At 42.0% G+C, this 14,646-nt stretch overlaps 1 protein-coding gene across 5 annotated transcripts in view; it reads right to left on the bottom strand.

The window, feature by feature from the left end:
• The window catches only part of ctnna2 (catenin (cadherin-associated protein), alpha 2), a 1,331,223-nt gene that overhangs the window by 274,661 nt on the left and 1,041,916 nt on the right, over positions 1-14,646 (bottom strand). The window lies entirely within an intron of this gene.

Below are 14,646 nucleotides of genomic sequence, written 5' to 3'. Positions count from 1 at the left end.
AAAACTGGAAGTGAGCCAATCCAGCTCAACGGACTCCAGAGTTTAAAAACCAGGCGGGAAAACACACCGACGCTTCATCGGAGGTTGCACTGAGGATGTTACCCAGTAGGGCAACGAAACGTCTGTGGAACAACAAACCAGCTCGGCGAGCCAACCAACCTCAACACACACAAATGGGTTACAAATCTACTCCAAAACTTTGGGATTACCATTGACTGAATTGATCAGTCAAATGCAGACTGTGGCTGTGAGAGCAGGTCAGAGGCAGGGAATTCTGCAGTGAATAACTCAACTCCTGTCTTTCCAAAGCCTGTCCATCTGTGGGTACAAGACTGACATCAGGAATTTGATAGAATAGTCTCGACTTGCCCAGATGAATGCAGCTCCAACAGCATTCATGAAGGCTGATGACATTCAGGACTGAGCAATCCACTTGACTAGCAAGTGGTCAAGGCCAGAATCCTGAGGTACTCAGGACTATATAATTTTCAAATCAAAATGGATTTTTAAAAGATGGCTGATGCAACCAAATATGGTTACCAATGTAAATAAGTGGCTGTCTAATGAGAACTGGAGGCCCCCATTGAATGTCAGACCTATGGAAGAGAAGTGAACTTCAAACAACAACCCATAAAGATGGTGAGGAGGCAAGTTAAAACAAACTGTATTGTGACCTTTCATGACTACAAAGATAAATGGGACTGCCGACCACCTGTTCAATAGCAAGCCTGTCGATTATATCCCAAATTGTAGACACATTTTGCATTTTTCCCTTTGAAGAATGCAAAACACAAGTGTTAAAGAAACAAGTTTCAATTCTACATATGTGTGTTAGTAGGGCTGAATGGTTTTGTGTGCACCAGCCTGGCTACGAGTACCAATGTACTTGAAGGTTACAGTCGAATAACTAACAACTAGCTACCCCTGTGTTGCAGGTAAAGACGTTTCTCACCCTGAGTGTTAGGGGTCATGTAGCTAGCAGTCAAACAAATGAGAAACAAGTCAAGAAAGGGAAAGTCTCTCACCCTGGCTGCTGGAATTCAATTATGGTTAAAAGGAATTCAAATGAGAAAATCTCAACCAATCTGCAAACTAAGAATGTGAAAATAAATTAAGGATAGGCAAGCCAATGACACCCACAACCCATGATAAATAAGAACAAATGCAACTTGTTATCACAACACATAATACAGCCTTTATAACTCATCCTTTCAGAAAAAATAAAATATTAAGTAAACATCTTCTACTGAAGGGAGAACAATTTGGGGAGGATTTATTGATGTTCAACTTCTTTCCGGCTCAGAAATGTCAAATATTTCATAACTTGTTCTTTTTAACTTGCTGCAATTAAGAAAACAATGACTGAAGTAATAGTGTTATAAATCAACAAAATACATATTACATAAGGGGAGTTAAATAATCAGATATGGGTGGACGATTGCAGGCTGGAATGAGGTATGGGCATGAGTTGGCAGATGTAATGATCCTCTGGAGCACTGCCAAATCCAATGACTGATGCTAAGCAAAGTGCACTGACTCAGACAATGTTACAACTGGTAATAGTGTTCATCAACTCCATTGTTATACTATTCATGGACCCCATGGTTGTAATGTTCATTCACCTTCCTGCTCCATCAAGGTTCAGTGGCTCGACTACAAGGTGAAATTGTGGTGGCAAAGGAAGGAGAAGAAAAGCAATACAGAGCTCCGAGTTCCATTTTCCCATGCATCATGACCCACTGCAGAAAACCTTGTGGATTCCAAAATGGGCTCCTCAGGTATCTGAAGATTCGTTGTGCCTAACAGATATCATTCTCAATTCAGATGAACCAATGACAATAATGTTACAGTTCATCCTCCTCATTCCATTCATGCATACCATGTTGGCAAGATGGTGACAGGGTAAGCGGGTCCATTTGGAGCTCCACTCTGCTTGCCAGCTCGCTATCCCTTTCGGCTCTTCTTCTCTTTCTCTTCTCTCTCCTCTCTGTAGTAATTCTATCCCCACTCACTCCCCACCCTTTTAACTACCTACCTAAGGAGTAAAGGAGGAGTCGGGTCGTGACCAGGAACTGCGTAGCTGGACCTGAATATGCAGGCATGTCCTGCAGCGACGGCAGATCGAGTGTGTGCTGTTGAAGTCCAGAGTGGGACGGTTCGGCGGTCACAGCAGGCCGGTGAGGCAGCAGCAATCAGCAGTGATGGTGGACCTTTTGCATGGTGGTGGCAGCGGCCTCCCGGGTGCCCTAGCAATTCGAGTGCTGCCTGCACTATTATGGAGATGGGGCTTGTGACTCAGATCTGGACTTATCTTTTATCTTGCTTACCTTTTGCCTCTGTTAAAATCTTTTAATTCTGGTTTTTGTAACCAAGTGGGTGCCAGAGAATGGTGACTCGGTGCACTTTTCACTGTACTTATGTATTACTATACTTAGTACATGTGACAAATAAATAAATCTAACTCTAAATCTAAAATTTAAATCCGTTCTATGGCTAATCTATTCAGCTATCGCAAGATTGTATTAAATGTGGATACAATTACAATATTTAAAAGGCATTTGGACAGGTACATGAACAGAAAAGGTTTAGAGGGAGATAGGCCAAATGCAGGCAAATGGGACTAGTTCAGTTAGGAAAACTGTTTGGCATGCATGAGTTGGACCGAAGTGTCTGTTTCCATCCTGTATTGCTATATGGTTCATCCAACCCAGGCCAATATCATCTCTTAGAATTAGCTAAACAGAATAGAAAGTAAAATAAATAGTTTTTTACATGTATGAGGTGGTAAAGAAGACAGAAAGGATGTTTTATTTCATTGGGAAAGATACTGAACAGAAAAACAGTCCTGTTATGGTAGAACTATATCAAATACTGTTTGGGTCACAACTGGAAATTTTTGTATAGTCTCACCACATTACAGGATGAACATAATTGTATGTGAGAGGGTGCAGAGAGGATTTACAAGCATGTTAAAAATTGTAGCAGTGAGGAAAAATGCATAGACTCAGACTGTTTTCCCGAGATGACTTGATTTTGATTTTATCGTCATGTGTACTGAAGTAGAGTGAAAATCTTTGCTTATGAGCCGTACAGGCAGCTCACAGGAAGCAGAGGAGGTACAGATAAAAAAGACTTAGAGGCATACAAGTTACATTGCATATTACATTATTTCAGGCTACAGTCCATTCAACAGCCTGATCATGGCCAGAAAGAAGCTGTTCCTGAACCTGCCTATGTGAGTTCAAGCTTCTGTATCTGCTGACTGACAGAAGAGCTTGTAGAAAGTCATTACCATGGGTGATGGGTTTTTGATGATGTTGGCCATCTTTCCATGGCAGCGAGCCAAGTACGTGGAGTCCATGGATGGAACGTTGGCTTCTGTGATGGTGTGGGCTGTGCACACCACCTTCTGTAGTTTCTTACAGCCCTGGGCAGAGCATTTGCCATACCAGGCTGTTATGCACCCGGACAGTCTGCTTTCAATGGTCCATCTGTAGAAGTTGGCGAGGGACCCTCTGCACGTTAAATTTCCTGAGCTGCCTGAGGAAGAAGAGACATTGTTGTTCCTTCTTGGCTGTCACATTCATGTGGGGAGTCCAGGCCCAGGACAGGTTGTCAGTTATCGTCACTCTGAGCAACTTGATGCTCTTCACTCTGTCAATCTCAGTTCCATTGATGTAGATGGGGGCATGTTTTCCTTTCATTCTGAAGTTAATGATCAGTTTTTTTGTTTTGTCGAAGTTGAGAGACAGATTGTCTTCACAGCACTATGTCACAATTAAGATTGTGACAATACGGTGGGTTTAAGAGGTGTAATTTGTCCTGTTTTTGTTTTCTGAAGACAGATACTGAGTGGCCTGTTCCAAGCCAATAAACAGCTTGTGACGGCTTGAATTTTCTTTTTTCAGTTGGACCAATTGAAACAGTATAAATGGGTAGAGTCAGGCTCCCACAGAACCTGGGTTTTAGTTTCTCTTTCAACAGCTGTTGCAGTTTGGAAGTTAGCTGTGGAAATTGCCTCTCTTGTCTCTCTCTCCACCTCTCTCTTTTCTGTGGCAGCTAAAAGCTGGGGTTCTCTTTTTGCAGCCAGAATTGCATGTGAGACAATTTGTCTTGATGAAGGGTGCAACCCGAAATGTTGACTGTCTGTTCCTTCGATGCTGTTTTCCTTCAGCTCCACATTATATTGATTTGACTTCAGCATCTGCAGTTCTTGCTATCTCCCTGTTTTACTGATGTTGCTTTTGCCAATGGAATGTTTATGGGATATTAATATATTGTTATGGAACAGTTGCTGTTTAGTAGTGAAAAATCTATTACGCTGTTATACTTTCCAATAGAATTAAAGTTATAACAATTCCTATTTCTTTTGTTTGTTTTTTAACTAGATGCAAAAACAAAGTGTGTTATGCTTAAAGCCAAGTATTGTGTTCAAAAATTACATCTGGAACACTTTATGTTTGCTTTTCAATAAGATAAGAGTTAGGATCTAAGCTATCTTTTTGAGATATTTGCAGGGGGTTTGGTCTAGTCCATAACATATTAGAGGTTCCTGTCAGGATCAAAATCTCCAATTCCAGGTTGGATTCAGGATTATTGGACTCAAAGGCAGTGAGTGATGAATGCCTTATTTTTGGGCATAGCATTTGGTTGGTTTAAACAGGGAGTGCTGAATGGAGTAATGGCTGTTTCAGTTGCTACGAGTTTCACGGGGGGTGGAAGAAGTCACTTCAGTATTTTACAGCATGTGAACAAGGCAAAACCTTCGAAATGGTAAGCAAGCTGAAGTTGGAGTTAACTGTGTCTGAGAGGGAAGGGGAGGTAACTGTGGCAGAAGCTCTGCATTTACAATTGGCAGGAATGCATTCACAATCATTGGAAATTGCAAATGAAGCAGCTTGAATGAAAGGCAATGGCGAGGGAAAAATTTGGAGAAAAGGAAACGAAACAGTTTGAACTATGATTGAAATTAACAGGAAAAGGAAAGGAAGGCCTTACCTGAAGGGAGGGAGAAAGTGATAGGTTATGAATTTCAGGATTTGGCAATGAAAGAAGAAAGTCAACTTAAAATGGCACAGGGGAAGGTGGGAATAGTGTTGAGGATAGTGATGATGAGAAAACCCATTGTAGTCAAAACACTGTTGGGGATCTGTTCAAATGTGTCCGAGTGTTACCAAAGTCTAATGAAAAGGACATAGAAAATTTTTCTCATTTTATTTGAGAAAGTGGTTAAACAAATGACATGACTGGAGTCCACATGGGTATTGTTAATTTGAACAAAATTGGTAAGTAGATCGAGTGAGCTATCTGCATCACTGTCAGAGGTGGTATCCTGGGAGTCTGGGTTGTGAGGAAAAATATTTTCACCCAAAAGTCAAAGAAAAAAACAAAGAAACAAAGAAGCCTACAGCACAGGAACAGGCCCTTCGGCCCTCCAAGCCTGCGCCGATCACGATCCTCTGTCTAACCTGTCATCTATTTTCTAACGGTCTGTGTCCATTTGCTCCCTGCCCTTCCATGTACCTGTCCAAACATATCTTAAAAGACGCTAATGTGTCTGCGTCTACCACCTTCGCTGGCAACGCATTCCAGGCGCCCACCACCCTCTGTGTAAAGAACTTTCCACACATATCTCCCTTAAACTTTCCTCCTCTCACTTTGAACTCATGACCCCTAGTAATGGAATCCCCCACTCTGGGAAAAAGCTTTTTGCTATCCACCCTGTCTATACCCCTCATTATTTTGTACACCTCAATCAGGTCCCCCCTCAATCTCCGTCTTTCAAATGAAAATAATCCTAATCTATTCAACCTCTCTTCATAGCTAGCACCTTCCATACCAGGCAACATCCTGGTGAACCTCCTCTGCACCCTCTCCAAAGCATCCACATCCTTTTGGTAATGTGGCGACCAGAACTGTACACAGTACTCCAAATGTGGCCGAACAAAAGTCCTATACAACTGCAACATGACCTGCCAACTCTTGTACTAAATACCATGCCCAATGAAGGAAAGCATGCCATATGCCTTCTTGACCACCCTATTGACCTGCGTTGTCACCTTCAGGGAACCATGGACCTGAACACCCAGATCTCTCTGTTCATCAATTTTCCCTAGGACTTTTCCATTTACTGTATAGTTCACCCTTGAATTTGATCTTCCAAAATGCATCACCTCGCATTTGCCCGGATTGAACTCCATCTGCCATTTATCTGCCCAACTCTCCAGTCTATCTACATTCTGCTGTAATTTCCGACAGTCCCTTCAACTATCAGCTACTCCACCAATCTTAGTGTCATCAGCAAACTTGCTGATCAGACCACCTACACCTTCCTCCAGATCATTTACATATATCACAAACAACAGTGGTCTCAGCACAGATCCCTGTGGAATACCACTGGTTACAGGTCTCCAATTTGAGAAACTCCCTTCTACTACTGCCCTCTGTCTCCTGTTGCCCAGCCAGTTTTTTATCCATCTAGTTAGCACACCCTGGATCCCATGTGACTTCACTTTCTCCACCAGCCTGCCATGGGGAACCTTATCAAACGCCTTACTGAAGTCCATGTCTATGACATCTACAGCCTTTCCCTCATCAATCAACTTTGTCATGTCCTTAAAGAATTCTATTAAGTTGGTAAGACATGACCTTCCCTGTACAAAACCATGTTGCCTATCACTGACAAGCCCATTTTCTTCCAAATGGGAATAGATCCTATCCCTCAGTATCTTCTCCAGTAGCTTCCCTACCACTGACGTCAGCCTCACCGGTCGATAATTACCTGGATTATCCTTGCTGCCCTTTTTAAACAAGGGGACAACATTAGCAAGTCTCCAGTCCTCTGGGACCTCAACTGTGTCTAAGGACGCTGCAAAGATATCTATTAGGGCCCCGGCTATTTCCTCTCTCACTTCCCTCGGTAACCTGGGATAGATCCCATCCGGAGCTGGGGACTTGTCCACCTTAATGTCTTTTAGGATACCTAACACTTCCTCCTTCCTTATGTCAACTTGACCTAGACTAAGCAAACATCTATCCCTAACCTCAAAATCTGTCATGTCCCTCTTCTTGGTGAATACCGATGCAAAGTACTCGTTAAGAATGTCACCCATTTTCTCTGACTCAGCGCATAACTTTCCTTCTTTGTCCTTAAGTGGGCCAATCCTTTCTCGAGTTACCCTCTTGGTCTTTATATATGAATAAAAGGCTTTGGGATTTTCCTTAGCCATGTTTGCCAGCAATATCTCATGTCCTCTCTTAGCCCTCTTAATCTCTTTTTTCAGATTCACTCTACATTCCAGATATTCTTGCAAAGCTTCATCGTTGTCCAATTAGGTGGGCAAAAACCCTTAACTCAATTAAGAGGAACCTGGGTCAGCACCTGAAGCACTGTAACCTGCAAGGCTATGGGCTATATATCTTATCTCCAATGCCAGTATATCTTTCCTTAAATAAGGGGCACAAAACTGTTCACAGTATTTCAACTGTTGTCTGACTAGTGCTTTGTACAGTTTTAGCAAAACCTCTCTTCTTTTATCTTCCAATTCCTTTGAAATAAAGGCCAACATTTGTCTTCTCTGTGACTGAGCTCGTAGGCTAGCTTTTTGTAATTTATACATTTGTATTGTAAATATCGTAAGTACTGATCCCCACGGCACTTCACTAGTCACAGGTTGTCACCCTGAAAATGCCTCCATTAACCCAACTCTCTCTCTTCTATTGGTGAACCAATCCTTTATCAGTGCTGATGTGTGCAGGCTACGTGGATTGGCCATGGTAAATGTCCACGTATTGTCCTGGGGTGTGCAGGTTAGGTGGGTTAGTCATGGTAAATTTGCGGATAGGATGGAGGGGCCGGGTCTGTGTGGCATGACCTTCAGAAGGTCGGTGCAGACCTGATGGGTTCAATGAGCTCTTTCTGCACTGTAGGATTCTATGAATATACTAGCTTCAATACTATGGGTTCTTATTAAGTGGCATAAAACACACCACCAAGTAGAAACATAATAAGAGTGTACACATCACATTGTTCTACTTTATTTACAGTGTAAGTCACTTGAATAATAATGCAAGTTAGCTTTAAATAAAAATTATTGGCAGACAGCCTACTTACTCGCACCCTCAGCTGACGACTCGGGCATCACTGGGATTGCAATAATACAGTAAACTTCTGGTATTTGAGAAATACAATCTTTGCCAGTTTATTGAGAGAGCCAGTTCATATGCTGGTTAAAAGTTATCCTAAATCCACTGCTTCGCCTTCCTCTATCATTCTTGTTACTTCCTCAAAGAATTCTAATAAATTTGTATGCACACCATGTACACTTTGTACAAAGACATTGTTTTCTTCCATTTTAAATGTAGGGGTTTAGAAGACCCAAGAGTCATCCTAATGAAATTCATCAGTAGGGCTCAACAGGGTGGAGCTGAATACCTTAAAAATAATGGGGCCCCATTTATGGTGAAAACAGTGACAATGTTTGATTATTGGTATTCTGTGGAATTTGCTTCTCAAAGATAGGTGGGAGAGGCAGAGGCAGCGTTGTTGAAAATTTGCAATCCTCGACGAGAATAAAAGGCAAAGGGTATCGGGTTGGTAGGAAAATACAGTTGAGGCTTCAAGCAGATCAGCCAAGATCTTATCAAATGAATTTCAATGATGGGCAAAATAGCTTACTCTTCTTTTTAATTTGTAGGCACACAATTCTATGTGTTCCTACATCAGTACGTTTGCAGTTGAAACTTGCAGATCATGGTTATCTGTCCGCTGCCCTTATCCTTTCAGAAGGCAGCAGTCATTGGTTTGGAAAGCGTTATCTAAGAATTCTTCATTAATTTTGACAGTACAAATTGTAGATGGCACACACTGCTGTTACTGTGTATTAGGGACGGTGGGAATGAATGCTTGAGAACGTGGTGCCAATCAATCAGGCTTCTTTAACCTGGATGATATCACATTTTTTGAGTGTTTTCAGAGCTGCACCGATCCAGGCAGGTTGGGAATATTACACTAACTCCTGGCTTCCATCTTGTAGATGGTGGACAGGCATTGAGAAGTCAGAAGGTGGGTTATCCATTGCAGGATTCTCACCCTTCCTAAAGCCATAGTACCTATATGGCTTCTGGTCAATGTAACCCAAAGATATTGATATGGGGAAATTCAGTGATGGTAATGTCATTGAATGTCATGTGACGATGGTTGGATTCTCTCTGGTTGGAAATGCTTATTGCCTGAAACTTATGTGGCACGAGTGTTAGTTGCCACTTGTCAGCCCAAGTCTGAATATTGTTGCGGTCCTGCTGTATTTGGACATTAACCATTTCAGAACATGAGGAGTCCCAAATAAAGCTGAATTTTGCAATTATTGGCGAACGTCCCCACTCTGGCCCCATAATGGAGAGCAGGTCATTGATGAAGCAGCTGAAAGTGCTTAGACCTTGAATACTACGCTAAGTAATTCCTGCAGAGGTGGATTATTGTCTAAAACTTATAGTTAAATATTTTAAGTGCATATTATAAAATGGAGAATGCTGTTCAGTATGTGACGAAGTTAAACTGATTAATATTTATCTTGTCAATGCCCTTTAAGCATTAACTTCAGTAAGATTATCTTTGAGTCTTTTCTCTTCCTGTGTAAACACTCCTGGTTTCCACACCTGCTCCTCATAATTCAGCTGCCTAATCCTAGATATTAATTTAATTGCTGTTCTCTGTACACTTTACAATGTCTGGACTCCTCTGTCATAATACAATGACGAGGACTGTACAGAACTTGTGCCTCTTTTAAGGAATTATATTCCATTTCCTGTACTATATGCTTCAAGATTTTATTTGCTGTCCTTAATGCCACCAAAAGCTATTCAACCATTCAGCAGTGTATCCAGCAGCATCCTTCAATCCTTCAGCTGTGTCCTGTTGAACGTTATTTTCTCTTTTCAAAGAACAAAGAAAATTACAGCACAGGAACAGGCCCTCCAAGCCTGCGCCGATCGAGATCCTCTGTTTAAACCTGTTATCTATTTCCAAGGGTCTGTATTCCTTTGCTCCCTGTCCATCCATGTACCTATCCAGATACACCTTAAAAGACACTATCATGTCTGCGTCTACCACCTCCGCTGGCAACGCGTTCCAGCACCCACCAGCCTCTGCGTAAGGAACTTTCCACACAGATCTCCTTTAAACTTTCCTCCTCTCACCTTGAACTCATTATCCCTAGTAATTGAGTCCCCCACTCTGCGAAGAAGCTTCTTGCCATCCACCCTGTCTCTACACCTCATGATTTTGTACACCTCAATCCGGACCCCCCCCTCAATCTCTGTCCTTCTAATGAAAATAATCCTAATCTACTCAACCTCTCTTCATAGTTAGTGCCTCCATACCAGGCAACATCCTGGTGAACCTCCTCTGCACCCTCTCCAAAGCATCCACATCCTTTTGGTAATGTGGCATCCAGAACTGTGCGCAGTACTCTAAATGTGGCCGAACCAAAGTCTTATACAACTGCAGCATGACCTGCCAACTCTTGTATTCAATACCCTGTCCAATGAAGGAAAGCATGCCATATGCCTTCTTGACCACCCTATTGACCTGCGTTGCCGCCTTCAGGGAACAATGGACCTGAACACTGTACATCAATTTTGCCAGGACTTTTCCCTGTGTTCTGTCCCAGTATCTTGTAAATTTCAAACTTATTCTTTATTGCCCAAAATGGACAAAAAAGGCTAGAAAAATATGACCCCTCAGGATTTCCTGGTTTCTTTTGTGAATTGAAACTAATCCCTTGTCTCAAAACACAGTAACATATAAACACAGAAAATGGGAGCAGGAGGAGGCCATTCGGCCCTTTGAGCCTTTTCCACCATTTTTCACGACCATGTCTGATTGTCCAATTCAATAGCCTAATCCTGCTTTCTACACATAACATTTGATCCCATTCGCCCAAGTGCTATATCTAGTTTCCTCTTGAATACGTTCAATGTTCTGGCATCAACTACTTCCTGTGGTAATGAATTCCACAGGATCGCCAATCTTTTGGTCAAGAAACGTCTCCTCATCTCTGTCCTAAAGCATCCACCCCGAATCCTCACACTGTGACCCCTGGTTCTGGACACACCCACCATCAGGAACATCCTCCCTGAGGAAATCTGAAGAAGAGTCCTGACCTGAAATGTCAACATTCCTGCTCCTCTGATGCTGCCTAGCCTGCTGTGTTCCCCCAGCTCCACACTGTGTTATCTCTGACTCCAGCACCTGCAGTTCTTACTATCTCTGAAATGAAACACTATTTTCTTCTACCTGCTTTTAAAACAGCGAAAGGCTGTACTATAGATAGAATTCCATTAGAACGCCATGGAAAGTAATCTAAGTAACAAAGGTAACAACAGCAAGAACAACTCTTTCAATGTTCCAACTTCGAGTTCATCTGAGACCCAGCCTCCTTCAGATTTGACTAAAACAAGTCTTACAGCATACTGAGAATCCTCAGATTTACATGACCTCTGCTTTAAATAAAAGCTGGTACAAGACAGTCTTAAGATTGTTTGTGGATATGTTTGTCTGTGTGTGTGCATGTTTGTTTGTGTGGTGTGTATTGTATGTGTGTGTATGTGTGCATGTGTATGTATGTTTGAGTGTCTGCAACTGTGCATGTGTGTTTGTGCGTGCAAGTGTAAGTGTAAACAGCTGGCCTCAGTGTGTGAATCGCCCTCTTAATTTTAAAATTCACAATGCTTACTGCTACAATAATTGGGAATATTACTGCGCATGAAAAATTGCTCACTTGTTAAGACAAGGATCATAATCACAGAATTTTCAATGTTGTAGTCTTACATTATTCCCTGTTCAATAATGACTGCCACCCATCAGCTCCCCAAACTGTCTAAACCCTTATTTTTTTTGATCAATCTATTGCCAGTTATTTGGATTTCCTTAAACTTAGTATCACTTGCCAATTAGGAGATATACTGACATTTCTAATCAATGGTTATAGTTGTTGACTAGCAAGACAAAGCTTATGCATTCAAAACTCCATGGCCAGCAGGGAAAAATAATTTATTTTTAAAAAACAAGTAATCTGTGAGCCACCTTGCAAACTGGAAAGTAATTCACTTATGACTTTGGGTAAAATAAGCAAACTTGATTACAGTCTAAATTTATTTTTATCATATTCTTTGAACAATGTTTATTCGTTATAAAAATAGTGGAGATTGAAGAATGGTTGTCAGGTTGATAGTCAAAATCACCGAATCAGCTGCACATGAACAAGGAGTAGGAACAGGGCATTCAGTCCCTTGAACCTCCCATGTAGTTAGGTCAGAAATCACATGACACCAGGTCATAGTCCAACAGGTTTATTTGAAATCATAAGCTTTCAAAGCCCTGCTCTTTCATCAGGTGAAGTGAGAAGTGACCTAACAAAGCAACAGCAACTCTGAAAGCTTGTGATTTCAAAATAAGCTGTTGGGCTATAACCTGATGTTGTGATACTTCTGATCTTGTCTACCCCAGTCCAACGCTGGCATCTCCACATCATGGTCATTTAATTAGATTATGGCTGATCTAGAGACAACACAGTGTGGAACTGGAGGAACACAGCAGGTCAGGCAGCATCAGAGGAACAGGCAAGTTGACGTTTCGGGCCGGGACCCTTCACAGAACCTGGAACATCGACTTTCCTGCGCCTCTGATGATGCCTGATCTGCTGTATTCCCCTAGCTCCACATTACATTGATTCTGACTCCAGCATCTGCAGTTTTTGCACTCTCTGATCCAGAGACAAACCAGTTGTACCAGGGTTTGAATGTACAGGTTGTAGTGAACTTCTGTTTTGAAGTATGCAAGAGAATTTGGAGCAGTGAGTCTCAGTTGGGAGATTTACTGCTTTTGTCATTCCGACTGTAATCATAAATTCACATTCCTGTCTATTCCTGTTAACATTTCCGTCCCTGGTTTACCAAGGATCTATCTACCACTGCCTAAAAAATACTCAAGAATCTGCTACTGACACCTTTTCAGGAAGACAGTTCCAAAGACTCACAACCCCCTGTACGGAAAAAAAATCTTCGCCTTATCACTATGGAAAGGGCGATTAGTTTTCTGATTGGTGAAGTTAGCTGGAAGATTGTGAAGTTGGCCATGTTGGGTGCTTAATGGCAAGAGTGTGAAAGCAGCATCATTGGTGGTTGTTTCTTTATTCAATGTGGAACATGGATATTGTTGGCTGGGCCAGCATTTATTGGCCATGCCTAATCGCCCTTGAGAAGGTGGTGGTGAGCAGCCTTCTTAAATCACTGTCGTGCAGGTTAACCCACTAGGCCACGAAGGAGGGAATTCTGCGGATTTGACCCAACGACAGTGGAGGAACAGCGATACGTTTTCAAGTCAGGATGGTAGGTGGCTTAGAGGGGAACTTTCATATGAATTTATTTCTAGAGAGAGTCCCAGGGAGAAATGTTCAGTAGCTGCAGTGTGTACCATTGACAAGATGCACTGCAGAAATTTACCAAAAATTCTTTGGTAGCCCCTTCCAAACCTATAACCATTAGCACCCAGAATGATCAGGGCAATAGATATATGGGAACACTACCACCTACAAGTCTTCCCACCAAGTCACTCATCACCCTGATTTGAAAATGTATCACCATTCCCTTTGCATCACTGAGAGCACACAGTTCCGTCCCTAACAGCATTGTGGCTCTAGCTACTGTATATAGATTGTGGTGATTCAAAAAGGCAGTTCACCACCATCTCCTCAAAGCCAAGTAGGAATGGGCAGTAAATGCTGGCCCAGCCAGCGACACATATATCCGATGAGTGAGTAAAAGTACAAAACTTTCCAGCCAGGGCTAGCCAATACTATGCTGAATGGCCACATTTTCTACTCTCAACCTGCTCCCTTAGTTGGTCTAGAGTCCCATGTTACATTAATGATTCTTAACAGGCTCTGATGTAGTCTAGCAATGCATTCAATGGAGCACCCATTCGCAAAATGTTGTGAATAAGGAAACCCATAAACAACACTTATCTGGACGTCTGTCAGCACCACTTAACTTCACAAAAATAACAAAAGAAAGCAAATGAAAACTTAGTATTGGCAATATTTGTTTAATTTCTTTATGGGATGAAGAAGTGACTGGCTGAGATAACAAAGTGTAGAGCTGGATGAACACAGCAGGCCAAGCAGCATTTGGCTGAGTCAACATTTATTGCCCATCCCTAAACTGCCCAAAGGGAGGTTAAGTGTCAACCACATTGCCATGGAGCTGGAGTCACATGTATGCTAGACCAGGTCAAGATGACAGAGATTTCTCCTTAAAGAACAATAGTGAACCAGATAGGTCTTCATGCAAATCTACATTGGGTAAATGGTCCCCATTATATCAGCTTTTAATTCTCAATTTCAAGGGACATAATAAAAGATAGTCTGGCAAGTAAAATGGTCTCGCCACTTACCAACACTGAATGCTGAAATGTGACGACAGTAGTGTTTTCTCCACCATGGCTCTGATTTGCCAGCCTCAAATTGTGCTTTTTGAATGTAGCAGGGGTAACATGGCCAAGAGATATCTGACTTTTTTTTCTTTTTGTCTTCACCCATGTCACAGCCTGCAAACAACCATCTTTCCAGTGCCTCACTGACCAGTCGA

Source organism: Stegostoma tigrinum, chromosome 1, assembly GCF_030684315.1.
Source record: "Stegostoma tigrinum isolate sSteTig4 chromosome 1, sSteTig4.hap1, whole genome shotgun sequence".
Taxonomy (NCBI): Eukaryota; Metazoa; Chordata; class Chondrichthyes; order Orectolobiformes; family Stegostomatidae; genus Stegostoma; species Stegostoma tigrinum.
The sequence above is the reverse complement of the archived record's forward strand: the minus strand, read 5'-3'. Positions and strand labels throughout refer to the sequence as shown.